A 12,740-nucleotide genomic window follows, 5' to 3' on the forward strand; every position below is an offset into this window, starting at 1 on the left:
ATTTTATATTGTTATAATTATTGATAATATATACTCCAGGTTATGCTATTTCCAAAGATACGTCGGTCTTTCTAAAATATAAAATAAATATCAAATACAATATTAATTTATGTCACCTGGCAAAACAGCAATAACATTCATACTATACTGTATTGTTAGTTCTGGGTTGTATCGACTGATTATGTTCATATTCATCTCCAGGAAATAAATAAAAAAAAGCAATAGAAACATATAATCTGTATAGCATATTAAAATTAATGTTAAAATGCAGTATGCATCATTGATCCTGAGTCTTGTCGTTTTATGTTGAAGAAAATGCAAGAGGCTTTTTCTCATTTAGATAAATATCTTGTTTTATTTGAGGAAATGGATCCCAATGCACAATGTTTTGTAAAAGACAATTCAAGGAACTTTAGACAAGTTTGCACAATGATCTACACCATCACAACAGGAGTCAGCTGATGATCCCCAACCATTGACATCTAGTGTGTTATCTCCTCCTCCTCCTCCTCCTCCTCCTCCTCCTCCAGCCTCAACAAGTAGCATTGACGTCAGCCATCAGGTAGGCAACAGTACAGTATTTGAAATTATTTCTTTCTAATATAAAAGCAGCTTAGGCTTGCCTAACAATTTACTGAATTTATAGGCTAACATAAAAACAACCTAGGCTAGCCTAGGTTTTAATTATTATATGTATATACATTTAAATAATGATTATTTTAACTTAAGTCGTGTCCTCTGGAACCAATTAATGACATAGGGTGAGGTATGATTGTATATACAGGGTGTCCCAAAAGTCACTGATGGGTTTCAATTTTTAAAAACTTCCTTAACTTTACAAATAAGTGCATGAAATTTTGATACAATATAAAGGACATAATGGAAATTAATATGCATGAGTCAAATTTTGCAACACCATTACATCACATATGAAAAATGACATTGCTTAAATGGCAGCCATTTTCAGCTTTGCACACCTATGCTCTTTCCAAAACTTGCACCATCACACCCTCAAGATTTTCAGACCCCACTTCTCTGATTTCTCTATTGATGTTCTCCTTCAGTTGCACCAGGGTCTCTGGTTTGTTTATATAAACCCTCTGAGTACCCAGTTAGCCGTGCCAAACCGTCAGCAGCAACCAACTGTTTCTTTCCGTTCCAGCAGGTTAACTATGCTTTATCATATTTTGCTTAATTTTCCTCCTGTTTCAGTTCAATGCCCACTGAAATTGATTTTGTCTTCTATCCTTTCTGGAGCCAGTGTAATACAAGTACTTGTAATATACACACACATCTCAAAAGTAAATAGACACTATCATTTTCAAAAGATTTATTTCTATAAACAAAATAATGTTGTATGATACACTTAAAAACTTAATCTAGCACTAAGTAGACATACCTTGTGCATAAATCCTCATCATCATCATTGTCGTTTAACGTCCGCTTTCCATGCTAGCATGCGTTGGACGATTTGACTGTGGACTGGTGAACCAGATGGCTGCACCAGGCTCCAATCTGATTTGGCAGAGTTTCTACAGCTGGATGCCCTTCCTAGCACCAACCACTCTGAGAGTGTAGTGGGTGCTTTTACGTGCCACCGGCACGAGGGCCAGTCAGGCGGTACTGGCAACGGCCACGCTTGAAATGGTGTATTTACGTGCCACCTGCACAGGAGCCAGTCCATCGGCACTGGCATTTTGAAGCACCAGGTATCTGCACAGATGCATCTATTCACTTTTAAGATATTTGTGCTCATGAATCACTTGGTCTTATATCACAGTCTTCTAGAATAGAAAGGAACTATTGTTTAATCTGATTTGTTTCAAGCTAGAAACTCTGCCAAATCAGATTGGAGCCTGGTGTAGCCATCTGGTTCACCAGTCCTCAGTCAAATCGTCCAACCCATGCTAGCATGGAAAGCAGACGTTAAATGATGAACGATGATGTGAGTAAGAAACAAACTGTTAATGTTGCTTAGTCCCCAGGTTAACCCTGCTTGAAAGCTTCTCAGCCATAATCATTCTGTATTGTTATGGGTATCATAGTGCTACATTATTTAATGTATCCTTCCATTTTTTTAAGCTGATTGGATGTGGTTTGAAGGAGAATCTATTGTTATTTGCCAACAGTACACAAACATAGAGACTTCCTAGTAAGCTTGTTACAAATGACAAATTCAGAAGGAACAGGTGTTTAATGATCTAAAAACAATATGGTGCTGGTTAAGCCATAAATAACTATAACAATTATATTTTAAATGCTGATAACAGAGATCAATCAAGTTTATGCATATGCTTGCTTCCCTTCCTCATATCATAACCCACAACAGATTATCTACAGCAGTGGTTCTTATTCGTTAGGACTTTGTGACACTGAAAATCAAGGAGAAAATTGGTGGCACACTTTATGTGGAAAGTTAGAAAAGAAATAAACAACTGAAAGTTCCAAGGTGCAAAAGATATAGAGAAAACTATCGCTTACCTTGACTTTGTGGTTAAAAAGCTCACTTTGTAACTACATGGTTTTGGGTTCAGTCCCATTGTGTGGCACTTTGGGAAAATATTGTTTACATTTAGTGATGACTCATAAGCCAATAATGTGTCATGATACTGAATGCCTAATATTTGGTACTCCATGTGATCTTAGCAAGTGCGTTTTGCCAACTTACAAGGACGTACTAAAATGTGTTTTGTTTGAATGAGAAAAAGAAAAGAATGTAGTTAAGAAAGACCCTTCAATTAAACAAATTGTGAAGATTGTAGCAGAAAAGATAATGCTTCTGTGGCAAAAGGCATTTATCTCTTGTGTTACAATTGAGTCAGTTAAACCAGAAATCTTTATCTACACTATCAAGCATTACTAAAATCTATGAAAAGTAGCAAAAATGTGCCATCATTTCAAAGTGTAATGTGTTTAAAAACAATGCAACAAAAGATTTATTTGACATTTCCTCTTGCAGGTGCAACTCCTTTAAAAGCTGCAGTTGTAATAAAGACAAAGAAGTAACACAGAGAGAACAAGATTTTTTATAGGATTAATGGACAAATCTCAAAATGATCATTGGTGGGATAAATCAAGCAGAATCTAAACAGAATGCTCAGAGGTTGATAAGAAAGAATTGGCCAGATCACAGTTGCCTTTCTATGTCAGCAAAGGTAAGTTTAAGATTTTCAGTTTAACTAACTCAATCGTAACACAAGGGATGGATGCCTTTTGCCAAAGAAGAAATATCTTTTCTGCTACAATCTTGACAATTTGTTTAATTTATTTTAATGTGTGTGTAATCTAGACCTCATGTAACATGTATATTCGGTGACCTAGTATTAAAAATAGTAAAGAAAGCAAAGTCAAAAAGTCTATTTATTTCACATAATTTTCAAATTTTAAGTGCATTGTGGAGCCTGAAGATATAAATTTTAAAGTTTGAGATTTTAACACTCTTGTTTTCAACAGATTTCGCAAAAGAAAATCAATTCGTAACAATGTATGTAAAAAATAAAATGAGCAACAGCAACTGTGTTATAAATTGATTTTTTGCTCATTATTCAAAATTTCAAGTGGACTGTGGAGCCTGAAGATGTACCTTGAAGAACTTCAGATTTTAACATAGTTGTTTTAAAAGGATTTCGCAATGAAAAATATATTCTTAAAAACATATTTTGAAAATTTGTGTAAAATGTACCTTTTTCTTTTATTCCACTCTAATATATATCTTAATATATAAAGCTGAAGTTGTGTGTCTGTGTGAAGCCTTTTTAAAAGTTTATAGAAATCCACATTTTCCACTTTTTCATAAAAATGTTTACATCAATGGAATTTTCTCGGTGTGAACTTTCCAATGCAGTAATTAGATTTTTAAAATTCTGTTTACTTTGTGTGATTTATGGCTGTTGTTTCTAGCAACTTTTATATTTCTTCCCTTCTACCTGGAACAGCGTTCTTACACACGCGCTCAACAGAGAGAGAAAGTGATACATACAACGTCATAGATTAAACTTTCTTCTCAGTATTCTTTATCTATTTTTCATAACATTGATACGTAAAAACACACACAACCACACATACGTAATCTCTGACAACAACATACACATTGCTCCCGTTCTCTATCTCCCCCTCTTTCTCTCTTCCTCTCTCGCTCTCTCAAACGCATACACGTGCACGTAAACACAATCATTCACGTTCGTCAATATGGTATAACTACAGAGTTGTACCCACCGACTTTGGAAGGTCATAACTTCAGAAAAATGAATATTTTTTTATGAAATTGTCTATGCATATATTATTTATTAATGTAGATTCCGAATATACAAAAATTTTCGGTGAAAGTGTTTTGGGAGGTGGGTGGGGGACAATTTTCGTAAATTCCACTTAAATTCCTCTTAACTTCCAGGAAAATAAATATTTTTTCGTGTAATTTTCTACAAATATACCTTGATGTATGTACATTTCGAGAATGTAGGAATTTTGAAGGAAACAACTGCAGGTTATTTTTGAGAAGTGTTCCCCACTCGGTGGTGTTTTGGAGAAAGTCATCCATATTTGTCTCATTTTTCTCTATTATGTGCATAAGTGCATCCATAGATTTCTAATGAAGTAATAGGCAATGAAGAGAAGCCGTCATAAGAAAACTTTTAACTACCTCTATTCCTTTCTCCCCCTCTCTCTACCTCTTCCTCTCTCACTCTCTCAAACGCATACACGTGCAAGTACACAATCATTCAGTAAAATATAACTCATGTTCGTCAATGCTTTGTAATTATACCACGATTTTCACTAGGGTTTTAGGGTCAGGGTTAGGGGCTATGGTTACGGTTAGGGTTAGGATTAGTGTTACGGTTACGGTTTTAGGGTCAGGGTTAGGGTTTAGGATTACGGTTAGGGTTAAGATTAGTGTTACGGTTATGGTTTTAATGTCAGGGTTAGGGTTTAGGGTTAATGTTAGGGTTAGTGTTAGGATTAGGTCTAGGATTAGGGTTGGGTAATTGTGCGGGTGTTAATCTGAAAAATTACAGATATGTGAAAAGTACCAACCCTGCCATCTATTATAACTTTTGTTGTTCTGTTTAATATATACATAGATTATGCCTCCAAAGAAGAGAGTTTGCTGGGGAAAGAAAGCAGCCGGTTTAAAATGACAGCAACAGACTGCAGCAATTCACCACATTCCAGAAGCTACTTTGAACATTATGCAAAATGGTACATCAATATCTTCTGCCCAATCTGATAGAATTCTGGCAAAACTGTGTACCAACAAATCACCAGCAATTGATTCATCAGAAATTGCCGTCCTAGCTCCTGCGAAAAGGAATTACCCTGCTATGTATAATCAGGGCAGCGCAAAAAGTTGTTTTGCACAAGCATTTCTATAGCCAATTAGAAGGTTGAAATTTACGTACGCTTAATAATGTTACGCAAAACAGCCTTCAGACTTTCCCTATTAATTTCATCATCTTTTGAATATGAACATATTTACACATAAGCATTTTGTCGTTGTAAGGCTTTCTTTTTTAGTTGATTTTCACCTAGCAAGACTTATCGTAGATGGCGTAATAAGTCACACCCGGACAAGGTCGGGTTATACTGCTAGTATATATATACATTTGTGTGTGTGCGTATCATCATCATCATCATCATCGTTTAACGTCCGCTTTCCATGCTAGCATGGGTTGGACGATTTGACTGAGGACTGGTGAAACCGGATGGCAACACCAGGCTCCAATCTAATTTGGCAGAGTTTCTACAGCTGGATGCCCTTCCTAACGCCAACCACTCAGAGAGTGTAGTGGGTGCTTTTATGTGTCACCCGCACGAAAACGGCCACGCTCGAAATGGTGTCTTTTATGTGCCACCCGCACAAGCCAGTCCAGGGGCACTGGCAACGATCTCACTCGAAAATCCTACGGGAGCCAGTCAGGCGGTACTGGCAACGGCCACGCTCAAAATGGTGCATCTCATGTGCCACCCGCACAAGAGCCAGTCCAGGGGCACTGGCAACGATCTTACTTGGCTTGCCGGGTCTTCTCACGCACAGCACATTTCCAAAGGTCTCGGTCAGTAGTCATCGCCTCGGTGAGGCCCAATGTACGAAGGTCTTGCCTCACCACCTCAGCCCAGGTCTTCCTGGGCCTACCTCTTCCACGGGTTCCCTCAACTGTTAGGGTGTGGCACTTTTTCACGCAGCTATCCTCATTCATTCTCACCACATGTCCATACCAGCGCAATCGTCTCTCTTGCACACCACAACTGATGCTTCTAATGTTCAGCTTTTCTCTCAAGATACTTACACTCTGACGGGTATTCACATTGACATTATACATCCAACGGAGCATACTGGCTTCATTCCTTGTGAGCTTACGTATGTCCTCAGCAGTTACAGCCCATGTTTCACTGCCATGTAGCATGGCTGTTCGTACGCATGCGTCATACAGTCTGCCTTTTACTCTGAGTGAGAATCCCTTTGTCGCCAGCAGGGGTAAGAGCTCTCTAAACTTTGCTCAGGCTATTCTTATTCTAGCAGCTACACTTTCAGCGCACCCACCCCCACTACTAACTTGGTCGCCTAGATAGCGGAAGCTATCGACTACCTCTAATTTTTCACCCTGGAATGAGATAGAAGTTGTTTCCTGTTTGTTTACAGTGTTTATTGCTCCTGAACATCTGCCACAAACAAAAACTAACTTGCTAGTTAACCTGCCTTTGATGTTGCTGCACCTCTTATGTGTCCATAGCTTGCACCGGGAACATCTTATAGAGTTACTACCTACTCCTTTTCTACATACTGAGCAGGGCCATCTACCTGAAGGGGTTTGTGTTTTATCTACCTTCCTACTTATTAGGATTTTGGTTTTAGCTGGGTTGACTCTAAGGCCCTTCAATTCTAGACCTTGCTTCCACACCTGATCTAACAGCTTGATGCCTCTGTAATTATATATGTATGTATATATGTGCATATATATGTATATATATATATGTATGCATTCTTTCATTCATTTTTGCTTCAGTCATTTGACTGTGGCCATACTGGAGCACCACCTTTAGTCGAGCAAATCGACCCCAGGACTTATTCTTTGTAAGACTAGTACTTATTCTATTGGTCTCTTTTGCCGAACTGCTAAGTTATGGGGACGTAAACACACCAGTATTGGTTGTCATGCACTTTCCGTTGCATTGTTGCCTTTATTGAACTCATAAAGCAAAATATGCTAAATATGCTCCTTTGTCACTTTCCTTATAGCTTTGAAAAAATAACTGTTAAATTCGAACTGCACTCTTCAAAACTTGCACTAAGAATAAGCACAGGGTAAAATTATCATCTACTTTTATAGCAAGTTGATGCAAGAAGTTTATCCAATCTCCTCCCACTTTTAGTTCATGCAATTGAAAAAACTGCATTATTTATGGGATGGCCCAATATTTTCTATATATTAAGTTTTGTCATGACAGAAAAAAAAAAAAAAAAAGAGATACATTTGACATTTCAATTATAATTTATCATTGACGAATAAAGTATTAAGTTGTTATTGGAAAGTCTTGTATGAATTAAATACTATGTTACTGTTTTGAAGTTCATACATCTGGTGACAATCTCTAAGGATTATTGCCTGTGTTGCTTTGTTGAACTTTGCGAGAGTGTTATAATGATTCTGAGTGGTGAACAGATTGAAGAAGAAATCCAAACTGCCAAATATGGTATATTCTACCTTTCAGATATATTTGAGAAGCTAAATTTACTGAACAAACTGCTGCAAGGTAAAAGTATAAATCTTTTAGTTTAAAAAGAGGCTACGAGTGTTTTACTTGAAAGACTTAATCTATTCAGGATAAATATTGAACATAAAGAGTTAATGTATTTTGCAACTCTTGCCTCTATTGAGGAGGAGCTGCAAGAGGATGATATTTTAATGTACATCGAGCACTTGAAGAAATTGTACAGTGATATGGAAATTAGATTCAAAGCTCTACTGAAAATGTACATTCTGAGTTGACTGGTAGACCCATTTGGGACAAATGCAGCTGATGTTGATATCAGATGGCAAGAAAGCCTTATTGAACTGTAGAGTAATCAAACTGCTCAAGCTAGATTTTATCACGATTTCAATAACGTATGGACAAGAAGTGAAATTGTCATGAAATTCCCATTGCTTTAAGGTAGGGTAAAGTTACCTTGTTGAGACATGTCAACTCATAGGGGCCGGTTTCTCGGTTTCCATAACATATAAATTCCCTACCTAGATGGGACACCAGTCTGTTGAAGGATTACTCTTTTTTTGCCAGCCGAGCAGACTTGAGCAATGTGAAATGAAGTACTTTGTTCAAGAACACAACACATCGCCTGGTCTTGGGATCAAAACTACAATCTTAGTCCAACACCCTAACTACTAAGTCACATGCCTCCACTTTCCATTGCTTTGGCAAGATGTTAAATTATATATCATTGCCTTCCTTCCTTACCTGATTGAATCAAGTTCTAGCTGAATATCTTTCCTACAATCAAAAGCTCACAACTGCTTAGAAATTGTAAGTAAAGGTGATCTTCATTTGTCTCTAACAACCATGGACCCTTGATATCGAATAACTTGTGAAACTGAATCAGTCACAAGGATCTCATTGAATAAATACAATAAAAAGGTAATACAACAGATTTTTAAAAAAAATTGCTATAGGATTTAATTTTTGTGCTCAAAAAGTAATCATTTTTTAGAAGTTATTAATTGTCTGGGTGTCAAGAGATTTTTTTTTGTTATATGTGTCATATCAAAAAAAAATATTGTATGATTATAAATAGCTGTTTTATTGAACTCACAAAATATTTTTGCTTTTATGAAATAGAATAATAGAGAATAAATGTGCAATTAATGGACACTGATATTTTTTTGTGGCATTTATTAAATTAATGATAGAAAACAGGTCACCTTTGGACAAAACTTTTTTTAAAATGTTTATTATTATAAATTATTGTTCAAAAATTGTTTTCATTACATTATCAATTTTTAAATATTTTTAGAAATTTATTTAATCGTAATAAAATGAATTTAACCCTTTAACATTCAAATCACTCTGTCAAATGTGAAGCTTATTTACCCACAATATTTCGAATTAAGCAGGGATTATCTCACAGCTTTGTGATTTCGATGATGTAATTATTTATTTTTAGAATGACATTGTAGGTTAGGTGTGAAAGGCTGGATGTGGTTGATTTCAATATAAAAGAGGTAGAAAATTTAGGCTGGATATGGCTGGTTTAAGTGCTATTTCAATATCATTTGAAAAAATTTACAAATTTTATATTTATTGTAGTTTTTTAATTGTTTCAAAAATTACCTATTTCAACTATTAACCATTTATTTAAAAACTGAAGTACTTTTTCACTAATAATGTCTAAGGTGCCACAGAAAAATTAAAGATTCCAAATATGTGTGTGGGGTTAGGATAGCTAAAAAGGTTGGAAACTATTGCATTAGATTATCAGCTAAAACATGACTCTTTGTACTCTGAGTTGAAATGACATCCAATCAAAACATTATCAATGATGATTCCAAAGAAACAATGAGGGCCTTTATTGAGTGGGCTATCAGCATTGTAGTGCACAAGGATATTCAATACAAATGGTATACACTGAAAATGCCAAGCGATCTCTGCAAAGACACAGGAAAACCATTTGTTCTGTGACAAGTGGTTATATTACAAAGTTTAAAGAGCCTCATCCACATCCCATACTTTGTTTCTCCTCTGATGAGAAAAAACTTGTAGCAGAGCTACATATTACATAGTAATATGTGAGTCGACCTGCACAGCAGATGAATATATCGATGAGGCGTCTAGACTCACTTTGATACACTATTTTTGCTTTGATACAGTAGCCTCGTTCTGAAACACTAGCCTTGTTCTGAGTTACATTGTAGAAAACTCTCAGTTCCTGCCAGGTTTCGGTCAAAGACACATGTTTTCTCTGCAGCTCCACACACAATCTCCCACGTGTGACTCACATGTCTATTCACCTTGACACAAGATATATGGTTCATAAATAAAGATATTTTATCACACGCACATTCTCAAAATGACTGTTCTCATTACACACATGCATACATACTGTAATACAAATATTATATATTACTTCTTTCAGTGCAAAAGCAGAAATCAAAACATTCTTTGTTTGTAAACACATATGTTTTTGTATTATACTACATGCTTCCACCACAGAATAAACAATACATTTATACACAAAACTGTCTTATGGTGAGTCATACTAACTGTTTTTCCATTTAATAGCATGCACTTGAACAGCCAACAACAGCCACTATAAAAAACTCAACCAAGACCAAAAGTCTAATAATAGACATGGCAGATGGTTTTGTGCTGATCCTTCTGATGTCCCCCCCCCCCCTCAGTGATGCACACTAAATTTTTGGTAACTATGGTAGTTTTAGAAATGGTGAGTAGTGACGGCCATATCATTCCATATCACATCTTTGCACAGGACTTACCAAAATTTTTATTTTTATTTTTTGTTTTTGGACAGTAAGGGTGATTTCCTATTTGCTTCTATCTAGAAACCAAATGAAATGACTACTCTTCCCATCAAATTTTGCTTTTGTGACCTGGACATCAATGTTTTGAAACTGACTTATTTTCCATTACATTTCAGACAGAGTAAGCACTGAGTTGCTAAAGCAGAAATATTGTTCTAACAAATATTCTGCTCAATGCCACAGATTTTTTTGTCACTTACTTGACTCAAACCACTTGAGCATGTCCCTTAGTGGTTGACAATATGTGCATCTCTGATCATGAGCAGGAGTAGTGGGGGAGTATCATAGCCCTGTGTTGAGAGGAATTCTTTGGGGTTTGAATAAATGTAATAAAAGCAAAGTTTGAAGGAAATATTAGCAATTTTTCATATTTTTCTAGGGATAAGCAAATAGGAAATAACAGTTGCTGCCCAAGGACAAAAATTCTGTTACACAGTATAATCTAAAATGGATGTCAGATAATCTATACAATCAGGTAAAACCAAACTTGTAGCCTCCAGAATCATCAAATTTAACACTTTAACATTTAAACTGGCTATATCCTGCCAAAACATTCTACTCACTTTATGTTCAAACCAACCAGATCCAGCCTCTCTCACCTATCCCACAATGTAATTCTAAAAATAAACAATCACAACATCAAAATCTTGAATCTACGAGATAATGCCTGATGAATTCAAAACAATGTGAAAAGGGTTAAGTCCCATAGTCGACGACTACATTTGGAGAATTGTTGAATGGGAGACTAGCTGACATGGTCACAATATCATAGCTTCATTGAAGGCTGCCATTGTCCAGGTGATGTGTCTGAAATGAGAAAGAACAATTTAGTGCAGGCATGTCTATGATTCTGGCTCCACACTGAAGCAGTCATAAAAGTTGAGGGCAGATTCATAGAATACCCTTATAAGAAAACTTATCAAGAATATGTAAACAAATTTTCATCAAAATACATTTGGCTTTTGCTCGATTAGACTAGTTTCATTAAATTATCAAATATGTCTTCAAATACCTCTCATACCTTATATGTTTGTCTGTCTATCTGTCTGTCTATTTGTCTGTCTGTCTGTCTGCTTGTCTTTTTGTCTCTTTGGTTTCATATTTGCATACACACACACACACACACACATACACACACACACACAGAGTCATAGAGACAAATGTAAAATGTTATATGAGTTTAGTTTTCAAATCATGTAACTTTTAATTAATTTTTTTTTTTTTAAATATATATAGCCATATTTCAACGAAACAGAATATTACTTATTCTGTTCATTAACACAATGAGCAATGTTATTCTCAATACATAAAAATGTCCAGACAAATGACATTCTAAAGTACTTTGGTCATGAATATATGGTTGGAAGTGACATTTGTGTCCCTGTATACACACACTCAAACACACACACACATACATGCACACACATACACGCACACACATGCACGCATGCAGTGCACACGTTCCTTCTCTTTCTCTCTCTCTCTTGCTGTGTCTGTGAGTGTATGTGTGTGTATATATATATATATATATATATATATATATATATATACATATATAGAAAGAGACAGAGACACAGATAGATATACATATACTTCAGTATTCAAAATGGATGTTTGATGATGACAATGACGATGTATTTATGATAGACATGTGCATATATTTATGTGTAAATTTATATACATTATTATATATATTTATACAAACACACACACACATATGTCTGTGTATGTTTATACATATACATACACATATACTTATATATATTTGTGTATGCATGTGTGAGTGTACATATATATATATGTGTGTGTGTGTGTGTGTACTTATATTTATTTATGTATCTATATACTCATATATATGCTCCTATAAATATATTTATGTAAGGATATATATATGTATGTGTGCATGTACATATATATGGGTGTGTGTGTGTGTATACTTGTGTGTGCATGCACACATACATATACACATATTTAAATCTACATATGTACATCTGTTCATACATACTTTACAAATATATGCATGTGTATCTATAAATATATTTGATATATGCATGCACACACACACACAAACCATATGCACAAGCATTCATTTATATATATATATATATATATATATATATATATATATATATATATATATATATATATTTATATAAATATAAGCATACGTTTATGCATGCATTATACATGATCTGATCAATAAGTATCTGG

The 12,740-nt window shown here is 35.3% G+C and overlaps 2 long non-coding RNA genes across 3 annotated transcripts in view; one reads left to right on the forward strand and one right to left on the reverse strand.

Moving 5' to 3' along the window:
* The first annotated feature begins 205 nt into the window (after nucleotides 1-205).
* Nucleotides 206-7,797, forward strand: LOC149136763 (uncharacterized). The gene is made up of 3 exons (XR_016240939.1): nucleotides 206-562; nucleotides 2,960-3,155; nucleotides 5,079-7,797. It is a non-coding gene; the product is annotated as an uncharacterized LOC149136763 (long non-coding RNA).
* A 1,114-nt stretch (nucleotides 7,798-8,911) lies between these two features.
* The window catches only part of LOC128247265 (uncharacterized), a 16,753-nt gene continuing 12,924 nt past the window's right edge, over nucleotides 8,912-12,740 (reverse strand). For both annotated transcript variants that reach the window (XR_016241265.1, XR_008263619.2), the window contains one exon: nucleotides 8,912-11,336. This is a non-coding gene — a long non-coding RNA (uncharacterized LOC128247265). The remainder of the gene's footprint in view (nucleotides 11,337-12,740) is intronic.

Source organism: Octopus bimaculoides, chromosome 3 (genome assembly GCF_046866305.1).
Source record: "Octopus bimaculoides isolate indiv1 chromosome 3, ASM4686630v1, whole genome shotgun sequence".
Lineage (NCBI taxonomy): Eukaryota > Metazoa > Mollusca > Cephalopoda > Octopoda > Octopodidae > Octopus > Octopus bimaculoides.